Source organism: Camelina sativa, chromosome 14 (assembly GCF_000633955.1).
Source record: "Camelina sativa cultivar DH55 chromosome 14, Cs, whole genome shotgun sequence".
Classification (NCBI taxonomy): Eukaryota; Viridiplantae; Streptophyta; class Magnoliopsida; order Brassicales; family Brassicaceae; genus Camelina; species Camelina sativa.
Window position 1 is genome coordinate 29,467,075 of NC_025698.1, and position 23,448 is coordinate 29,490,522.

The 23,448-nt window shown below is 37.3% G+C and overlaps 1 pseudogene; it reads left to right on the forward strand.

The window, feature by feature from the left end:
• Window positions 14,439–15,677, forward strand: LOC104744127 (annotated as a pseudogene).

Sequence of the window (23,448 nt, forward strand, 5' to 3'; positions counted from 1 at the left end):
AATGACCCAATTAGCATCAAAGGTCCGAGACACTGGCAATCTTACCACAAAATCCATAGTAATTATATCTCATTTCCACTCGAGAATGGGTAGACTCTTCAGCAACCCGCCTGGAACCTGATGCTCAGCCTTCACTAGCTGGCAAACATCGCACCTCGCGACCCAACTAGCTACATCCTTTTACATGCCGACCCAGTGATAGTACCTCTTGAGGTCACAGTACATATTAGTTGCTCCTAGATGAATAGAGAACTTGCTCGCATGAGCCTCTCTCAAGATCTCCTGTCTCAGCTCCTCATCCTGGGCACACAAATCCGCCCATGCACCAAAATAGTACCATTAGCCGAAACCTGATACTTAGAACCAACATCCTTTCAGGCATCCACCAGCCCCAAATCCTTCTCCAGTGCCAACAGCACTTTGCTCAGAAGATCTGTTTTATCAACTGCCTCCAAACCCAACGGCTCCTGAGACACAGCACACAAACTCAACGCACCGATCTCTCCTACCAGAGACTCCATCTCATGCTCCTGAGCCGAAGTTGCCCTCTTCCGAATCAAAGCATCTGCAACCAAGTTAGCCTTACCAGGGTGATAGGCTATCTCCAAATCATAATCCGCCACCAGCTCCATCCACCGCCTCTGCCTCAAGTTCAGCTCGGACTGAGTGAATATGTACTCCAGGCTCTTACACCTGTACCTTTGCAGCATAAAGATAAGATCTCCAAATCTTCAGGGCAAAAACTATAACAGCCATCTCCAAATCATGAGTAGGATAGTTGTCCTCATGCTTCCACAACTGCCGCGAAGCGTAGGCAATTACCTTTCCATGCTGCATCAACACACACCCCAAACCAACTCTGGATGCATCTGTATAAACCACATAGGGTTCTCCCTGCTCAGGCAAAGCCAAAACTGGCGTAGTAGTCAACATCTCCTTAAGGCTTGCAAAGCCCTCCTCACACTCCTGTGACCAAACAAAAGGAACACCTTCCCCGTCAACTTAGTCATAGGGCGTGCCTTGCTTGCAAAGCCCTTCACAAACCTCCTGTAATACCTTGCCAAACCAAGGAAACTCCTGATCTCTGTGGCATTATGCGGTCTAGGCCAATCCCTGATAGCCTGAATCTTCTCCGGATCTACATAAACCCCCTCTTCCGAAACAATGTGACCCAGAAATCCCATCTCACGCTACCAAAAACTGCACTTGCTTAACTTAGCAAACAACTTCTGCTCCCGCAGCTTCTGCAGAACTTCCCTCAAATGCACTGCATGCTCCTCAGGACTCTTAGAGAATAACAGGATATCGTCGATGAAAATGATGACAGACACGTCCAGAAACTCCTGAAACATGTTGTTCATCAATCTAATAAACGCTGCTGGCGCGTTAGTCAACCCAAACGGCATCACCACAAACTAATAATGCACATACCTCGTCCTGAACGCAGTCTTCCTCACATCTGCCTCATCTATCGGAATCTGATGATAACCCGACGCCAGATCTATCTTGGAGCACCAAGTAGCACCTCTCAACTGATCCAACAACTCAACGATCCTGGTAAGAGGGTACTTGTTCTTCACAGTGACCCGGTTCAAACCTCTGTAATCAATGCACAAGCGGAAACTCCCATCCTTCTTCTTAACAAATAACACCGGCGCTCCCCACGGTGAGACACTAGGACGGATGAATCCCTTTCTCAACAGATCCTCCAACTGCTTCTTCAGCTCTGCCATCTCTGCTAGAGCCATCCTGTAAGGAGCCTTGGATAACGGCGTTGTCCCCGGTTCCAGTTCATTCGTGAAAGGATCGGAACGAGATGGTGGTAATCCCTGAACTGACTGAAACACATCCTCAAACTCCTCAACGACCTGAATACCGCTAACCGTAGACTGTCCTACTGACTCCGACATCGATATAGTAACCAAATAAGCCTCACGACCCTTCTCGATCATCTTCCCAGCCTGCATGGCCGAGATCACGAGACTCCCTGAAGTCGGTCTAATTCCCTGAAAAACCAACTTCCCTCCTGTACGCTCAAACTCCATTCTACCCTGATGACAATTCAGATGAACCATATGTTGATGCAACCAATCTATCCCGAGATGGAAAGAGTATGCACAAATGTAAAATTAGTGAACCATTACTTGTCTTTATAGAATATTAGTATTTCCTTGTTTAATTGGTAAAATTGCATATTACCGTTCAAAACAAATTTCAAGTTTGTAAATTAGTGTGTCGTTTTATATAACATTTCTATAATGACCAAAACATATATTCCTTATGTTTCACAAATAGTGTCATTCTAGAGATTTAACTTTGTTTTACAAAATTTGTTATTTTACATTTTTAAAGTGTTTGTCTAATTGGTAAAAATGTATATTACCGAACTAATTTATCTGAAATAGTTTAGTTTACTTATATATGTTATTCTGTAAGAAATAAATCTAGTAAATTATTGGACCATTAGTATGTCGTTATGGTAGCAACAAATTATTACAATTTGCTTGTCTAATTTGTAAAAAGCTATATTATCGAAAAAAATTTAATAAATTTGTATGATATATATCTTTTATTTGCATGTCTATTTAGTAAAAAATTAAATATATATATATATTTTTTTATTCGCGTATCTATTTGGTAAAAAAATGTATTATCAAATAAAATTGTCGAATTGTAGTTTACTGTACTGTAATATAAGTTATTTTGTAAAAAATAAAATTGTCAAAAAAAATTTAGGATTTATAAGTTAGGGGGTCGTTAGTATGTAGCTACGGTGGCGACTTGACCTGCAGATTAATTGGTGGCAACTTGTCCTGTGGAAAGGTTGATAAAGGGTGAGGACCAAGGTTCGAGGAACGCCTGGCGCACCAATAACCTACTGTGGATTTGGATGAATAGTTTCATTTACCACGGTGAAGGATTAGGATCGATGCCCTGCAGGACCAGCTTTGGGCCTATGGGAACAAGCTAGCGGGGGCTAGTGGGGTCCACGGGACGGGTTGTTATACATATATTATTTTGTAAAATCTAAATCTTACTAACAAAAAGTTTGGCATTGTATAGTGGACCGTTATTATGTCGTTATGGCGGCAACAAAAAAATGTTATATGTTAGTCTAATTGGTAAAAATATATATTATCGAACAAAAATATTTAAAATTTATAAATCTAACAGGTCATTATATATGACGTTATTTTAATGACAAAAAATGACGAAAAATATATATATTTTATTTGAATGTTCGTTTGGTAAAAAAGGTATATTACTGGTTTCTTTTGTCGAATGTGTACTGACCAGCTAAAGTTAATTTTGTAGGATATTACATCAAATTGCTATTGGTCTTTAGGGGGATTATGGGTTCAATAATTTTAATGTATTTGAAAATCTAAACAAAAGTCATGTGTTATTCAATCAATAATTTTAAAAAAACTTATCAAAATTATGTGTTATTGGTTATAAGATCTATAAATACTTGTTAAAATCTCATTTTATTCATCTCTTGATTTGTTTTTGGATTTCAAAATCTACATTCTGTTTTAAATAAATTTGAATGGATTTGAAAGTGAAAAATAAAAAGATTTAAATCCAAAGTTAAAACATGTTATTTCAAAATGCATGTGTTTTGATTTTCATAATTTTACAATTCTATATGGATCTACAAATCATTTAATAAATCACTTAACATTTTCATCAAATATGGGTTGTGTTTGATTTTTATGATCGAATTACAAAATATTATATATTTTCTAAATGATTAAAAAATATTTTGCACCGTGCTACAGCTTGGGATACTACCGTTGTATACTTAAATGGTAAAACGTAAATATTATCAAACAAAATCGTTATGACAAAAAGAAGTAGCCCTGGGCGTTCAGGTACTCGAACCCGATCGGGTTCAGATCTACGGATTTTTGGATCTTTGGATCTTTAAAAATTAGAACCTGAATGGGTATTTTATAGAATCGAGTCGGGTTCGGATTATTTTGGATGCACCCGAAGTACGAAATGAATTTCGGATATCTGATATATTTCGGGTATTTTTATCCGAAATTGATAAAAAAATACCCAAAATTGGCCCAAAAACACAAACTCATAGTAAAATACCCGAATCAGCATATAACTTAAATATCGAAAACCAAAGAGAATGATTAGAAATGAAAGGAGAATAACATAAAGATTGAAGTTCAGAACTGAAACTCTTAAAGAGTTTGGGGATTCAAAGAGAATGCAAGTCTAAATTCTAAAATTTAAAAGAGAGAAACAAGTAGGGAAAGCTAGTGTCATCTTCGAATATCCAAATAAACCAAAACACATAGTCCACACTCCCGTCTTCTATCCAGTCTTCTATTCCTTTTCTTCACATTCAAACTCTGAAAATAAACAAACAAAACATTACAAACAATAAATAACTTGTAAGTAAGTAATTAACATGCCATGGCATAAAGAGATAAGAAAATCGATCTCTTTGAAGCTCATCTTCAAACTCAACTTCTGCAAGAATTTGTGCATTTGTAAGCACATTTTCTTCAAACTTAATGTCTTGTTTTAACCACTGTTAATTACACATCAGAACCTCCACCATGTAGTGTGTAAGACAACTTCTATATGGATCTATTATCCTTCCACTAGTGCTAAAAGCACTTTCAGAAGCAACAGATGATACTTGCATTGCAAATAAATCTCTAGCCATCTGAGATAAAACAAGGTACCTTTCGCTATTGACTTTCCACCAAGAGAGTACATCATACTAAACTCCCATCATCAAATCCGGATTCTCAACTTCTTCTCTCAGATATGTATCCATTTCATTAGTATCTCTAACTCCAATAGTTCTGAGCAATGTATCATATTTCTGCTCCATCGGGTTGTATCCATCAAAGTCATCATCGAGTGAGTCAAACACGTATTGATGTCTCTCTCGAGTACTCTGAGATGAGCAGTGAGATTGAGTATGTTCCGCAGATGCTCCTGCTTCCGCATATCTTTCATTGTACTCCTTATACATATTACGCATTATAGCCTTAACTGAATCTTTCATCACCGCAGCTTCTACAGTATCTACCCCATACAACTCCTCAAAACACAAGTTTGCAAACTGGATCTTCTTTTTGGGATCAAAAACACTAACAATGATCAAACATCCTGTTAATGTTCTTCAAACCATCCCAATACTTAACAAATTTCTGAAACATTTTCTCAGCATTTACCTTCACATCGTGATCCCCAGTAGCACAAAGTAACTGAAGCTTTACAGTTATGTTAACTATCTCGCCATAAAACTGATGTGCATTCATAGTAGTGGAGGTCGATATTATCAATGTAGCCTTATAGAAAACATTAAGAAATTTTACTAACCTCTCAACTTTACGCCAATCTGAGGTTTGAGGAGGTCCAATCCTTTTTACGCCGTTCTCAAACTCCAAAAAATGATCATTATAAAGTTTATCTTCAAACTCCATTTTATCAAATGCTCCTTTGAACTTAACCGCCCTTGTCAGCATCAAATCCGTAGAATTCCATCTTGTTTGCACATCTAGTGGTATACTACCCCTTGTGAACCTACCATTTTCCACTCTTTGCTGAAACGCCTTTCTTCTATTTGGTCCTGATCTGACATATGATATGCCATTACGGACTGCAGTCACACTACCATCGATTTCAGACATTCCATCCTTCAGTATCAAATTTATTATATGACCAGCACACCTCATATGCATGAAATCTCCATCCATAACCAGAGAATCCTTTGTTATCTCAGAGAAGCTATATTGAAACTGACTCAGAGCATTACTATTAGCAGTTGCATTATCAACCGTAACACTAAACACCTTCTCTATCCCCCATTCAGTAAGACATTCTAGAAGTGTGTTTGCTATTGTCGTACCTTTGTGATCTATCACGTTCTTAAACCCAATGATTAGCTTCTTCAATCGCCAGTGTTTATCAATGTAATGGGTTGTGATAACCATGTAACTTGAACCTGTAAGGATAATAATAATAATAATTATAGGTTAGTACGAATAAAAACCTAAGATCAGATCACCAGAATATGAATATTAGTTTTAAAAAAAAATACATGTTACCGAAGAAACCCAAATGTTAGTGGTGAGTGAGACTCTTTGCTTATTAGCTAGAAAGCATTGTTGAAGATTAGCCTTCCTCTCAACATACATTTTCACAATGTCTCTTGTTGATGTCCTTCTTGAATGCGGCTTATACAAGTTTACCTAATTGAATTACATATAAGAAGAAGATTGATTAAATCAAGTGTATAAGAAACATGTATTAAATCATGCACATAAGATTATAAGAAAAGGCTAACCTTGTTGCAAAAGAATTTTAATGCCACTCCTTCTACAAAAGACAATGGCACCTGTCCTATCACCAACATTTGATTAAGTGCTTCTCTGAAAACATAATCAGGGACTTTTGCATTCTGTAGATTTCCTTCCTTATTAATCACCTACTGTCCTCCTATAGCATCTTGACCTTCTTTCCATGCCTTGTATGCCTTACATATTTTGAGATGATTCCACAAGTTCTTCGTCCCTGATTTGGTTGAACATCCTAATCCCTTTCCACAATGGTTACACTTACATATGTTACGGCTGCCTGATAATCTTGTGAAATGGGTCCACACACCAAACCTTGGTGCTAGTGTCCTTGGTGTCTTGTTTTTCTCAGCAGTAGTACCACCACCGGATCCACTTCCATGAGTTTGTTTCCTTTTGCCCCTTGCTTTAGAAGTCGGTGTCAAAAGTTCTTCTTCGTCGTTTAAATCATCATCGGTATAATCTTCGTTCACTGGTGATTATGAACCCATCTGCAAATCATATTAACAGAGAAAGCAAAGTCAGAGTAACTTAAAACCATATAAGATTCAAAATAAGACATGTAGAATCAAAATAAAACAATTGAAGCTTGGTAGTCGAACAGGCTATAACCAGTTCTGAAGTCGACAAAGACAAACAAAAGAAAAGGGGATTAGGGATTAGAGGTTTAATGGGTTTCGAATTATGTTTGGGTATCTTTGGATCTGATTCGGGTATTGGGTATTACCCGAACCCGCTCGAGTATCATCTAATCCGATCGGGTATTTTACACTATCCGAACCCGAACCCGAACCAAACTGCTTACTTTGGGTCGGGTTTGGGTTCGGGTTTCATATTCGGTTAATATGCGCAGGGCTAAAAACAAGGATGCACAGCTACGATTTGCGTGCATGTTTGGTAAAAATGAATCTTTGAACATGCATATAAGCTAGATCTTTGTAGTTTAGCAAACTGTTGTATATGTCACTTATTTGTTGTGTTGAATTTAGTCGAATTTTGAATTTAAGTAAACTAATAATATCGGGACTGTGAAATTTTATTAAATTATAGAGTTTTTAATTTATCGATAAGTTAATAATAATTAATTAATAGAGAGATTTGTATATTTTTGAAAATTTTTTTGTTATAATATTTTTCAGAATCTTCGTTATTTGTACACTTTCTATGTTTATAATTTACATATTTTTTATGAATTTTGCCAACTCTAAATTGTCTTACTATTCCATTTTTTTATTTCTTAATTATTTTGTGTTTGTTATCTTAAAAACATGATTTGCGCCTTATTTAGTTTAGTTTTTTATGACCAACATGAAAGGGTATTTTAAAAAAGTGACATAGAAAAAGGGGTATTTTTGAAAATTCCCCTATTAACATTGTTAATTTTCTTAATTACATATATATTAGTTTTATGATTATTAATTTATGAGAGTAATAAGACTATATATTTATATAGGATTTAAAAAAAATACTTTATCATTTTTATGGAATTATTGATTTTTATACGTCCAACTCATGACTATAAAAATTTATTAATTTATAGATTAGTGGCTAGTAAATCAATCTTCATTGTGGTAAGTTTCTAAGAATGTTTTCGTATTATTTTAAAATATTAAGTTATATATATAACTCATCATTTTATCCCTAAATGATGCATGCTGCATGGCGTCAAATTGGTTGTCCGTGACCAACAATATTCAATCACTTCCTCAAATCCTTAATTTCTACACCCATGTTTTATCAAATCAGGATAAATGATGTGCATGAGTATCCTTTGAAGATATTATACAAATTCGGCATGTGATTCCATCTAATTATCTTAAGATATTATACATTAGTGTGGAAAAATAGAGAGTGTCAATCCATATTTCCAAATGTTCGATCTTCTAACCTTAAATCAAACCATATTTTTTTATTTCTTTAAGGCATCTAATTTCCTGCACGTAAATTCCATATTAAGTTTACTACCATGTTTTTCGGTTCATACATTTCGGAAAACCCCTTTGAGTTATGCCTTCAGTCTATTGTGTAGTAAACTTAATATTAACGCAGATATTAGCATTAGAACGGCGCATCTGAGAGAAGTTTCGGAAATGGCACAATCACGAGAACGCGCGGCTCAGGAAGAATAAAGTGTACACGTACGTTTTACAAACATATATAAACACGTAAATGTACATGTGGAATATGGTATAGTGTGAACTACAAGTATTTTTGGCCACAAAGAAACTGAGATTTAGACCATCTTTATCCCAAATATTTTCATAGGTGTCTTAAATATAATTTAATATCAAATTTTTAAAACATCTACTCTTTGGAAATAAAAAAGATGTCTACGTAGAAACACCTCAAAATGAGTTTAAAGGTACTTTCATATTATTTTTTTCTTTTTTTGACACCCTCCCTGAATAACCAATATAGATGCCCTTACAATTAATAGTTCCCCAAAATATCTATGATAAAATGATTTTATTAAAATCCCTAGTGAAACACTCGTGATAGAAAACCAAAACAGTGGATACTCAAGCCTGCTCAACTAATCCGACATTTGGCTCTCGAAGTAGCCGATTTTCTATGTATTTCAATATTTAACGAGACTACTCGTTTCATCATCCTTGAGCTCTTAAAATCAATGAGTTGGGTTTCACTGTATTTGAGTTCATGAGCAAAGATGAAAAAGATGAATCTGTGAAATGTTTTCTGTATTTCTCAATCGTAACAAACTTTACATGTATGTATTATATATCCTAAACCGATTCCTAATAAACCGGAATTTAATCTAATAATCTTAACCAATATATACAATCTAATACCCCCCTCAATATGGAGACGAGTAGATATTGATGACTCCCATCTTGCCAATATTAGCACTGAAGAGAACCGGATGTAAAGCTTTGGTTAAGATGTCAGCAAGCTGATTGTAGGTGCGAACAAACATGGTCTTGAGAATACCATCGTCAATCGCCTCTCTAACCTTGTGACAATCAAATTCGATATGTTTCGTACGTTCATGATAAACAGAGTTACTCGCAATGTGGAGAGCAGCCTCGTTATCACAATACAAATAAGCTGGAAGAGAGAAAGGTACCCGGAGCGCTTTCAAGATATATGTGAACCACAACAACTCCTTGGTAATCACACTCATGGCTCGATACTCAGATTCTGTAGAGCTCATTGAAACCATATCTTGTTTCTTGGATCTCCAAGATACCAATGACTGACCAATGAAAATAGCATAGACAGTAACAGAGCGCCTACTATCAGGGCAAGCTCCCCAATCTGCATCAGAGAATCCTCGAAGCGAGAAGTCATCATCCTTTCCATAGAATAATCCCTGTCCAATGGTACCCTTCAAGTAACGAAGTACCTTATGTGCAGCTTGAAGATGAAACTTTCGCGGAGCAGATGAGTATTGAGCAAGCTTAGAAACTGCAAAAGTAATGTCTGGACGAGTGATAGTCAGATACTGAAGCTTTCCAATCAATCTGCGATACTGCTTCATATCTGTTAAAAGTGCAAGGGTAGAATCAGAAGGATGAGCAGGTTCAACTTCATATTCTTCATCGATACTGTAGGAACCTTCTTCTTCTTTCGTCGAGAGAAACTAGTCAAAGACATTTGCTGGTCTGGCTTCATGGGAACATTAGATGGCTTGAAATCCGAAAAACCAGTAGTCTCCAACAAGTTAAGAACATATTTCCTTTGAGTGAGACAGATCCCTTCCTCATTTCTTGCAATCTCAATGCCAAGAAAATATTTAGGTGTACCAAGATCTCGAAGCTGGAAAACAGAACTTAGTTGATCTCGTAGAGTATAAGACATGGTAGCATCCGTAGTTGCAATGAGAATGTCATCTACGTATACCAAGACTACTAAGAACTGACCGTTTGCTTCTTTCACGAAAAGAGTATGATCACCATGACACGTGTTGAAGCCAAATCCCACAAGAGTAGTCTTGAACTTCAAAAACCACTGTCTCGACGCCTGTTTGAGGCCATAGATCGATTTATGTAACCTACAAACAACATTAGGAGAGAAAACTTCTCCCTGTAACTCAGCATAGCCTGGTGGTAACTTCATGTAGATTTCCTCATCGAGGTCACCATTCAAGAATGCATTAGAGATGTCTAACTGATGTAAAAACCATTGCATCTTGGGTGCGAGAGAAAAGATCATCTTTACCATTGCCATCTTTGCAACCGGAGAAAATGTGTCAGTGAAATCGATTCCCTCTCGTTGAGTGTATCCCTTCGCCACCAGTCTAGCCTTATATCTCTCAATACTCCCATCAACATGGTACTTGATCGTAAATACCCATTTGCAACCTACAGCCACTTTACCATTAGGTAAATCACAAACACTCCAAGTTTTGGTCCTTATAAAAGCACCAATCTCTTTTCCTGCAGCATCAACCCATACCTTGTCCAACCTAGCTTTTGAAATTTTTTTAGGGATTTTCGACTTTATTTTCGACTTTGCAATAGCATTAATAAAAGCATAGAAAGGCTGAGATACGTATGAGTAAGAAATATAGTTTGTAAGTGGATATGGAGAAGTATTAGTATTAGTAAGAGTATTATTATTATAACAATGAAAGTTCTGCAAATGGGAAGACAGTTTTCTCTGCCTAGTTGGTTTAAGGTCAGAAGGAACAGAAACCAGAGAAGATGTCTCATTATGATTGTGAGGAGCATCGGAAGATGATTGCACTAAAGGCAAATGTTCATCTGTGATTTTAGCAGGGAGAGTAATATGAGGAAAGAAAGTCTTTGCATCATCCGAGATAGTGGATGATGCAAAAGGAAAGATATCCTCATAAAAAATGACATGTCGTGAAATTGAAACTGAGTATGTCTATATGTCTAATAGCTTGTAGCCTTTGTAACCTGAGGGATATCCTAGAAATATGCAAGCCTTAGCTCTAGGGTCAAACTTAGTCCTAGACTTAGGTGAAGTAGAAACATAACAAAGACAACCAAAGGCTTTTAAACTATGATAATCTGGGATCTTAGAAGTTAATCTTTCGTAGGGTGTTTTATTGTCTATAACCGGAGAAGGTAGCCTATTAATAAGGAAGACCGCAGTAAGAAAACAATCACCCCAATACTCCAATGGAACCCCAGATTGAAACATAAGAGCCCTAGCGATATTTAACAAATGTTGATGTTTTCTTTCTACAACCGAGTTCTGTTCAGGAGTTTCAGGACATGAATGATATGCTTTTATGCCATGCTTCAAATATAAATCAGCAAATTTCAATTCATGAGCATTATCAGACCGCACAGAACAAACTTAAATTTATATTGAGTTTCTACTAACTTTAAGAAACCAGGAAAAACATTACTAATATCAGATTTTTGTTTGAGCATGTATAACCAAGTAGCACGACTAAAATCATCAACAATTTTCAAGAAATACCTATAACCATCGACTGTTGGAACAGAAAAGGGATCCCAAGTATCAATATGAACTAATTCAAAGGGTTTTTCTCTTATATGATTCAACGATTTAAAAGGTAAATGCTTTTGTTTTGATAATGACAAACATGACAATGAGTTTTATCTTTATTTATTTTTGACTTGGATAGTAACAATACATCAGAAATAGATTCTATCTTAGCAATAGATGGATGTCCTAACCTTTTATGCCATATATATGTATTAACTGAAGAGACAGAACAGACAGACTTACCAGGAAAAGAAGAACTAGAGACATTAACAAGGGTTTTATCCAAATGCAGAATGTATAAATTCGAAACTTGACTACCTTTGCCAATCATTAGGTCCTGAGTAAGAGCCTGTATCACACAATCATCAGAAGTAAAACTAACTTTAGACCTTAAAGATTTTCTGATAACACTAACACTCAACAAGTTAAATTTAAATTCATGTATATGCAACACATTATGTAAGGACAATGCATCACTAAGCTGTATATAACCGGTTCCTTCTATTTTGATAGTCTGACCATTGGGAAGATGAACAAAGGTTCTATCTAGAGACCTATAATCGACATAAAGATTTCTCTCATGTGTAACATGATGACTAGCTCCTGAATCTATGACCCAAGCTCTAAAAGACAACTCAGTTTCATGAGGTATAGAAGAAGTCAACATGTCATAGAAACTGAAATCGTATAAAGACAGAAATGTACCAGATATCTGTGAGATAGTTGGTACGGAATTTGAAGTCGAAGCTATGGCCTTATCAGGGCATGAAGTGACACTCGAAGACTGAAGCTTGGTGCTTAGATAAGAGATCATCTGTTGGAGTTGGTCATTCGACATATCTTCATTGAGACTCTCCTTAGGTGTATCTTTAATATCCTCGACATGACCAGTACTAGCCAAGTTAGCACTCCCAACGTATTTATTCTTCTTTGCCCTTGGATGTCCTGGAGGATAGCCATGAAGTTTGTAGCATTTATCCGCAGTATGTCCAACACGTGAGCAATGAGAAAACTTAGGTTTCTGGAAGTTTCCTTGTGCCATCAGGATTGAATTCTGATCCGGAATTATAGCTTGAGATTGGAAAGCAGTAGGATTAGAGATTGGTCGAGAAGACACTCCTACAACTCTCTGACTCTCATCTTGATCCAAAATGTTGTAGCTCTCATTCAAGCTTAGTCTTGGCTTCATATTCAGTATCTGGCTCCTGATGTTTCCAAAATCATCGTTTAATCCCATAAGAAACTGAATAACTCTACTCGTATCAGTCTCATCAAGCAGCTCCTTAACTTGATCACAATCACATCTCTTCACTGTTCTAGACTTCGTATTGGCTAATTATTCCCATAGAGTCTTCTTCTTCGTGAAGTAACTGGATAAGTCAAGTGATCCTTGTCTCAGAGTCATCACGGCTTGCTCTAGCTGATACCTCCTTGGAAGGTTATTCACCTTAAATCTTGTGAACAAATCATTCCACATTTCAACCGCATCTTGATAGTAGAGAATACTATCATAGATCTCCTTACTCACAACATTCAAAATCCATGACTTCACCATGCTATTACATCTACTCCAGATCTTGAACTCATAATCACTTTCGCATGGCCTAGGGATAGATCCATCGATAAAACTAAGCTTGTTCTTAGCTTCTAGACTAATCCTCATAGCAATTGATCAGCTGTTGTAATTAGTACCATCAAGAGTGTGAGCGACGATCATCAAACCTGGATGATCAGAGGATTGGAGATTAAACGGATTATCGGATTCTGTTGAGAGTCGCGATAAAGATCCTTGAGTTCCATATCCTTTCGATCGGAGAGCACGACGTTGTTTCGCCAAATCATCTTCGGGATCTTCAACAACAGTGGAACCGCGAACGATCCTAGATGCGGATGTTTCTCCTTCAGGTGTTTCACTTCGATTTCTCAATTTTCCCCCTTTCCGCACCATTTTCGCAATCAAAAGAGTCGCCGGTGATGTTTTGACGATGGTAGAAGCGAATCGACGGTGAGATTTTGAAGAATTTGAAGAAGAAGAAGATGAAATCACAGATTTACGCGGAAGAAAAGCTCTGATACCATATTTGAGTTCATGAGCAAAGATGAAAAAGATGAATCTGTGAAATGTTTTCTGTATTTCTCAATCGTAAAAAACTTTACATGTATGTATTATATACACAAAACCATCCTAAACCGATTCCTAATAAACCGGAATTTAATCTAATAATCTTAACCAATATATACAATCTAATACATTGTATATGAAGTGTACATTATTCCTTATATATAATATAACAACCAAAATTATTCAGATATATAAGATTACGTCGTCACAAGAATAAGATATAACAGTTATTACAATGAACAACATGTATGCACGTATTTACTACAAGAAGCCACGTGCATACCTGACTGGAACTCAGATATTTGGAAAAATAAAAATAAAAATTGGAAGTTCTGTATGCTGAACTATCTACTATCTAAGATCATTCATATTGGTCATATCGATGGGATGTCTGTGAATTTTTTAACAATAAAAAAAAAATGTTTTAAGAGCAATTACATCGGTTATACTTGTATCTCAGTGTCAAAAGAATTAAATAATAATACTTTTATTTTAATTTAATTATTTATTTTATTATTATTTATTTAACCAATCAATTCATGCCAATTGTAAAGCTCAGTATCTACATAATTCTGAGCTGGGTCGACGATTCGTCCGCGGCTAAAGCCGACAAAGATCTCCCCGATCAACCGCTCGGAGATTCCACCGCTGCCAATAGCAATTGCTCCACCACCACGGTGGTAAGATCGCAGTGCAAGACGGAGGAGGTTGAACCTGGGAAGTTTGTTAGGAAATGCGATAAAACCAAAGAGGTTCTTCGCCACTGCCTTGGCAAGTGAGTATTTCTCATCTTTTCTCGGTCTCTGGAGAATTGAACTTCTTTAGGGATTAGAGTGAAAGAGAGTCATAAGCTATGATGTTTGATTTATATTGGATTTGGAACATAAATTTATTAATCGTAGGTTGAAATGTAAAGATCAAATTAGATGTAAGTTTATTCAGGATGAGTGTGTTAGTCTTTTTTGGGGCTCTGAGTTCAGATCAATGTTCACACTTATAGGTACTAAGGTTGGGATTGGGATTGCAAGCATATGTATATGGATATAGTTTACATGTTGTGTTATGGTACATGTCAAATGACCTTCTATCGCTGAAACATTATGGTACATATGTAATATGTTTCCATAGTCAGAAGCAGCAATATCAAAAAGAAAATGTCATGATTTTCTCATCTCTGATGCTGTAATTTGCATGTTTTGTGGGTAAGTAAGTGGACTAAACTGCAGGTTAGTCTTGTCTCTCTCGAGAAATCTATGTGGTCTATAGTTTAGTTAGAAGAAAATTCATGGAGTATTATCACATCACAGTTCTGTATATGTGCAGCCACCTTCTTGTTTGTTTTTTGCGTTCTACCTCTGATTGGAGCTATTTTATGGTGCTATCCTTCCTTTGGTGAACAACTATTTTGAGTTAATATCATTAGATCTCTTGTTTTATTTCTCTCTTTTTAGGTTTGATATTGTGCAGTTCAAGCCTTGTCTTGTCTGTACCTTTCTCATGAATTATGATCATTTAATTGATTTTTCCATGGTTTTTGTATCTGGTTTAGGCCTTCTGAATTCGTTCAATCCAACACAGAGCACACAGAAGAGGATGTGACAGACCAAATGGTGGGGAGATCAGCTCTTCCGAATCTGTTTTGAGGGAAAAAATCCACTTAACTTCCCTGGACTCCGCAGCGATGTAGAGGCCATTGTGGTCTAATGTTTAACAAAATTTGTTTAAGACACCCATACTAAAGGATGACTAATGGAAGGAGTAAAAATAAATACAAAAGATTAAGGATCTTAACTTATTTTAGTATTATTTTTAATCTTATTAAAAGTTAAAGACCCTAAAGTGAGTATTAGGGATGGAGATGCCCTAAGGGCGAACTGGACTCAAACTTAACAAGACGAAATAAGGCTGAAACTGAGATAAATCCAGTTGAGCATCAGTGTTGGCATTCTACTTGTTATTTAAAATGTTATGACTGACTAAATTAACTAAAGAAAAATTTCTCAAAATACCACATTTAAAGTATTTTTTCAAAGATATTACATTTTAGTTTTTTCTTTAAATAACACGAAAGTTTTATTTTTCAAAAATACCACAAACACACACACACACAAAAAAAAAAAAAAAAAAAAAAAAAAAAAAAAATTGATTTTTAAAAGAAAAATTTTCTTTTTAAAGGTTTGAGTTGACAATTACAGATTTAGGATATAGTTTTTAGAAGGTAGAATTTAGTGTTTAGGATTTATGGTTTATTTTTTAATATTAGAACTTTAGTTTAATTTTGTGGTATTTTTTTAAAATACATTTTGGTGATATTTTTGAAAAGAAAAAAAAATTAAAAGTAGTATTTTTTGAAGAAAAAAAAACTTATTTTAGTGGTATATACGAGAATTACCCTTAATTGATGTGTTTGTTTATTATTCATTACCTTCTATTATTATAAAGATCATTAAAAGCAAGCAAAAAGATTAACACTAGTCATTTAAAACATCGTTTATATATGACAATATTCTTTGGACTTTCACACAAACTCTTGTTGCCACAAAGTTTCGAGGTCATGCTGCATCATGGTGGAGTCAGACGAAGTCAACTCGTGTGCGAACAGGACGGGATCCAATTCGTTCATGGGAAAAGCTTAAGAAGAAGCTCAAAGACACCTTCCTGCCACATAATTATGATCGCACAATGTATACCAAATTGCAAAACTTGAGACAAGGATCACGTTCAGTTGATGAGTATGCTGAAGAATTTTACTTAATCTTGACACGTAATGATATTGCCGATAGTCAGATACAGCTTGTTTCACGTTTTATTGGAGGATTGCGTTCCCAGTTGCAAAACTCGCTTGCTCAGTTTGATCCAACCACTGTGGCCGAAGCTCACCGACGCGCAGCCTCTTTTGAACAACAGTCACGACAAGTTGCATGGAGTGGCTCCAACTCTCGCGGGTGTGTGAATGAGCAACAAACATCACCGATCACCAACACTTCTCGCGACGGGGCTGAACCTAGTAAGCAAGAGTTGCGCGGTCCAAACGAAGACCAAGCATTGAGACGATCGGCAACGCGTTGCGTTGCTTCTCATGTGGAGAACCTGGACATAGACAAACGACCTGCCCGAATCAAACTAGGCGAGGTCTCTTAGCTGATGAACATCACACGGCACTTCCCAGCGAACACGACGACACAGATGACGACGATGTTGACCAACTCGACGAACATGTCCATCTCACACAAGGAGATGTGGGGCGTTCCTTGGTATCTCATAATGTCTGCTTGACCCCTCAACAACGTGAAGAGCATTGGTTACAGACAAATATTTTCCGTTCTACTTGCACAATCCGTGGACGTATTTGCACCTTCACCATTGATTCTAGTAGCTGCCGCAATGTCATTGCTGAAAGTGCGGTGCAAAATCTTGGACTGTCTTTGGAGGATCATCCCACTCCTTACTCGATGACATGTTCCAAGACGGTGTCGGTGTTTGCATCTCTCAGCGGTCGTTTGTTCCCTTCTCCATTGGCGAGTTCTACAAACACCGTATGTACTTTGATGTCGCCTCCATGGACATTTGTCATCTTATTTTAGGCAGACCTTGGAATATGATCGTAAGATTATCCATGATGGGGTGAAGAACACTTACCAATTTATTTGGGAAACTCATAACATTGTCCTTTTGCCGTCCCAAGAGCTGCGTCTATCCACTCCCAGTGCTCCACCGCCACTTCTCCGTGATTGGTTACACCCACCACTGCTGCAGGTTCCGACTCCTGTCCACAAGTCTGGTCCTGCGCTGCTGTGTTCTCACACAGATTTTCAGAAGGAATTTCGCCTTGAAGGCTTTGCTTTGGCCTTGCTTGCCACACACGTTACTGTCCCTTGCTTGACCACCTATGTATCTCCCTCGTTTGACATGGTGCTTCGTGACTTCAGTGAAGTATTCCCTGACGAACTCCCCTCGGCTTGCCTCCTCTCCGTGGTATTCAACATCAAATCGACCTAGCTCCGGGTTCCACACTCCCAACAGACCTCATTACCGCATGAGTCCTCAGGAACATGAATAACTTCGTCGCCAAGTTGAAGACCTACTCCGTAAGGGTCATATTAGTGAGAGTCTCAGTCCGTGTGCAGTTCCAGCATTACTAATACCCAAGAAAGATGGATCATGGCGTATGTGTGTATACAGTCGTGCCATTAACAAAATTACGGTATGCTATCGTTTTCCTATTCCCCGCTTGGATGACCTTCTCGACCAGATTGGTAAAGCCTCCTTGTTTTCCAAAATCGATTTGAAAAGTGGTTATCATCAAATCCGCATCCGCCCTGGCGATGAGTGGAAAACAGCTTTCAAAACACGTGAAGGGTTATTCGAGTGGCTAGTTATGCCGTTTGGCTTGTCCAACTCTCCTAGCACCTTCATGCGGGTAATGAACCAGGCTCTGCGCCCTTTTATAGGCAAGTTTGTGGTTGTTTATTTTGATGACATTCTCATTTTTAGCTCACCTACGCGAGGTTCTCGATGTCTTACGGCGGGAAAAGTTATTTGCTGCATGGCAAAAGTGTGAGTTTGGTCCTACTACCATTAAATTTTTGGGGTATGTCATCTCCGACAAGGGCCTATCAGTTGACTTGGCCAAAGTGGAGACCATTCGGTCATGGCTGCTACCGCGGTCACGGACGTACGCAATTTTCACGGCCTTGCTTCCTTTTACCATCGGTTTGTTCCTCATTTTAGCTCCATTGTCGCCCCTATCACGGACTGTATGAAAGAGGGCCGGTTTAATTGGACAAGCTAAGTGAGGCTACAACTGCGTTTGAGTTGATCAAGATGAAGCTTACGACCGCACCAATCCTTGTACTACCTGATTTTGAGCTAACGTTTGAACTTCATTGTGACGCATCCAAGTTGGGCATTGGAGCTGTTCTAAGCCAACAAGGACGTCCTATAGCTTTCTTTAGTGAAAAGCTCTTGGGTGCTCGCACACGGTATAGTACTTATGACGTTGAATTCTATGCGATTGTACAAGCTATAAAACATTGGCGACATTATTTGGTGCACCGAGACTTTGTTCTTTTTACCGACCATGATGCATTGCGCCATCTCGATAGCCAAGCCAAGGTCTCCGCTCGTCATGCCTCCTGGATTGCCTTCTTGGAGCAGTTTACTTTTTCGATACGGCACCAGTCGGGTAAAACAATCCGCGTTGCTGATGCCTTAAGTCGTTGTCACACGTTACTCACATCCGTACACACCTCAGGTCCTGGTTTTGCTGCCTTTGCGGATTTATATAAGACTGAACCTTTTTTTGCATGTGTTTATGACAACGTGGAGAATGGGTTGACAGATGAGTATTTTCTTCATGATGGCTTTCTTTTCAAGGGTCTCCGCATTTGTGTTCCCGAATGCAGTTTGCGACTTCAGAACATACGTGAGCTCCATTCTGAGGGTCATGTCGGCCGAGACCGGACCCTTCAGCTCGTCTCTTCGTCTTACTTTTGGCCGTGTCTTCGGCGTGATGTCGAACGATATGTTAAGCGATGTAGGATTTGTCAGCAGGCCAAAGGTAGAGCTTCGAATGCCGGATTGTATCTTCCTTTACCCGTGCCTACCCAACCATGGACTGATGTTAGCATGGATTTTGTCCTAGGTCTTCCTTGTACTCAACGCGGTAATGATACTATCTTTGTGGTTGTTGATCGTTTTTCTAAAATGGCTCACTTTGTTCCTTGCAAAAAGACGACCGATGCGCTTAATGTGGCGACCTTATTCTTTCGCGAGATTTATCGTCTTCATGGCTTGCCTCAATCCATGGTGTGATTGTGACACACGGTTTTTGAGCCATTTTTGGCGTTCTTTGTGGAAGCTCTTGTGTACGAGTTTGGACATGAGTACGGCTTATCATCCGCAGACGGATGGTCAAACGGAGGTTACTAACCGTGCTCTCAGTAATCTCTTACGCTGTCTTGTTGGCGATAATATCAAGAGTTGGGATGCTAAGCTTTGTCAGACCGAATTTGCTCATAATCATGCGTTCAACAGCAGTCTTGGGTTTAGTCCCTTTCAAGTGGTCTATGTTGTTGTTCCCCGTGGTCCTTTGGACCTTACTACGTTGTCGGACCAGTCTCGTTTTCATGGTCAGGCCATCGACTTCATTGAAGAAATTCAAGACGTGCACAAAAAAGCAAAGTTGTGCTTAGAGGAGTCATCGAGCAATGACACTAAGTGACCATTTAGGACATTTTTCATATATGTAATGATAAACTATATCAAATGTAGTAATCACTTCACAAAAATATTCAAAGAAAGATCAACTTAAAAAAAAAAACCCCTTACAAATTAGTTTTACAAGTGAACCACAAATTTTTAGGCTACTCCACCCTCTTAACTTTATTTTTTTATTACTTCTAAATGTGTTATCTCCTCTTCAATGCTATTCTTTATTACTTATTTTTTTTTTACTGTTTGTAATCTTTAACAGGGATCATATGTATTTGGTCGTACATGAGGTTATCGTTTTCTAACATTATAATTCCAAAAAATGAAAGAATTATACATTTGAGTAGAGTTTTATCAAAAAATATATCCTTGTATCCACAATGTCATATTTGGTTTAACTTAAAGTGATTAGCAAGAATTTGTTAAGTTTATTTAGAGTTTGACATGTTTTTTTATAACATCCGTTTTTAGATGAAAATACTATACGAAGTGGCTAAGATTTCGTCAAATAAATGAAATTTTAGATTTTTTGAATTCATATATATTTTTTAGATATATTAAATTTTGATGTATAATCTTTTGTATAATTTTATGCTTAATGTAACACCCGCAAACCGAATTTTCGGTTTGTGTATCGATCGACGCTAAGAGAGAGCATCGATCGATGCTAGTGGTTGGTTCACATGCGGGTTAATTCTAATTTCTCCGGTTTAGCACAGTTTAATAGAACAACTATAGGCGTTCATATATAAGGTTGAAGTCGACCCCTTAGAGTTGGGGTTAGCCGTTCTGTCGTTCTAAACACTTAAGAAGAAGAGTCTTCTCTCTGAAAGTTCTTGTGAGCATTCATGAGGAGTTCTAAGTCGTTTCTGGGTAGATTTGTTCCTCGAGTGGAAACATATGGCTAAGGACGTGGTGGAAATCTTGTTGTGGTGTGATTCTCATCGTTTTGGTTCAGAATCTTCTTATTTAAGAGGTGAGTGCAGGACCATGGCTTATCTAAGCGATTACATGCGTGTTTTGTGTAATTTTGTGTATTCGATTGCTTGGGTGCTTGCTTGTGAGTGTTTTTCGTGGTATTTGTGGCATGTGGAGGACTGATTTGGCATCACGGACGTAGTGGCGATAGTTGGAGCCGAGAGGAGTCGGGAGAAATCGTGTTCGGTGATGCTTCGCGCGACTGCATCGATTCAATGCAAGGAGCACATCGATAGACGCAGCTAGGGATTTGGTGGAGACGCGAGGTTGCAATGATTGATGCAAGGAGTTGCATCGATCGACGCAAGGAGTAAATCAGTCTATGCAAAGGTATTGTGTCAGTCGATGTAAGGAGTGTGTTGGTCGACGAAAGGGCGCAATGTCGACCGTGACGACGAGGAGTGTCGTTCGACGCATGTGTTCAGATTTGTCTAGTCTGCTTATTTTCATGTATTTGTGTTTGTCTTTTCGCTTGTGTCTATAGCCCAGTAGATGGGAGGATCGCTTCACAGAGTATTTGTGATACTCACGCATCTCAATTGTTGTTTGTGATGGAGGTAAAAAAAAAGTGTACTCGTGGAATCTAGGTGATGAAGAGGAGTATGTTCCAATGGCTCGTTTGTTTGGAGTCTGGTTTCTGTTAGGTTGCTAGATATGGGGTCATTAAGATATTATTAGGATGCTGGTTTATTGCTCTTGACAGTTTGTTATTGGTTTATTGGTTTATTAATTATTAGATTAATTGAAGTATTGCTGGTTTATTGTTGTTATTTATTTCTGTTGTTGGTATTGATTGCTGTTCAAATAGGTCGGATTGTTTTATTTCACAACATATATTGTAATTGTGTAAAAGAGAGCAAAAACGAAAATGTTAAAAAAAAATGGTATTTTTGAAAAGGAGTATCTTTTGGTATTTTGATATATCATGGTTTTTGTGGTTTTTAACCATGATATAAGGAGTCTTTTTGAGTATTTTGATTTGTTTTCTAGGATGTTTTTGAGTCTTTGCAGGTTTTCTAGGACTTTGGCACATAAAGAGCAAAGTGGAGCAATTTGGATCATTTTGGAGCATAAATCTCGAAGAATCAATTTGGACTCGGATCAAAACAAGGGCATCGATCGACACCACACAAGAGCATCGGTCGACACCCTCTTCAGCCGATGAAGAATCACAAATTTGGAAGTTTTACAAAGTTGCCCGAAGTTTTCCATATTTGCAACACAAGTCCCTAACGTGTTTTAGAACATCTATATAGTGTTTTTGGGTTTTAGAAAACCCTTAAGTTTTATTCTAGCAAGTTTTATTTTTCTACAACCCTGTGAGATTTTGAGAGCTTTTGGGAGAGAGATCTGAACTACTTTGAGAGAAAAATTCTTGAACTTCCTCTTAACTCTTTTAATTTCAATTGCTTATTATTCAGAATTATGTTTTGTGCTTCATTGAACATGTCTGAGTAGTTTGCTTGTTAGGTTCAGGGTTTTTCACAGGGATTTTATGAATTATTAGATTTGTTTATTTAGGATTCTTTATCTTTCTAGATCTTCATCATAGGTTGTTCTTAATGCTAGATATTTGATTAGCCATCTGGATTTAGATCTTAGGATTATTGATTGATATGAGAATATAATTGATTTTCCTGATAAAACCTTTTGATGAACAAAATTACTTTCTGCAAAGAGATTTGATTTAGTGATTTTGTGAATAATCTAAACCTGTTTTTAAAGCTAATTTTTAACCTAGAATTTTACAAAGAGATTTAGATTTTCTGGTTTTAAATTTAGATAATATTTGCAGTGAGAACTGATTTATTTTACAAAAGAGTTTAGAGTTCTAGATCTGATTTTTAATTGCTTGAATCCTAATTCATTTATTGATTTAATATTTTGTAATTTCCTGAGAAATTCTTTGGACCTAGCTTTTTGATCTTCTGAATTTACAACAGTTTAATTTAATATTTTGCATTGCTTTTCTTTATTTAAATCAATTTATTTAGCGTAATCATAAAATTCTATAATTTATTGTGTAGTCTTGAGTACTTGTGGAATTCGACCCCTAAGTATTACATTGACCTCTTAATTTGATAAAGTAGCTCTAGGGTTTAATTTGAGCATATCAAATTTTGGCGCCGTTGCCGGGGATCAAATGATCTACCATTAGATTTGAGTTTTTAATTTCGTCTAAATTTTTATTTTTATTTTCTACTTACATGTTTTGGTTTTTCTTCTCTTTGGTGTTTCAGGTGCATGCCTCCTAGACCTCACACAAGGAGCAACAAGAGTGATCCTACTGTGAATCTTTCAAACCAAGAGTTGGGAAAACTTGAGCGTGAGAACAGAAAAGCAGCCAAATCTTTGAAG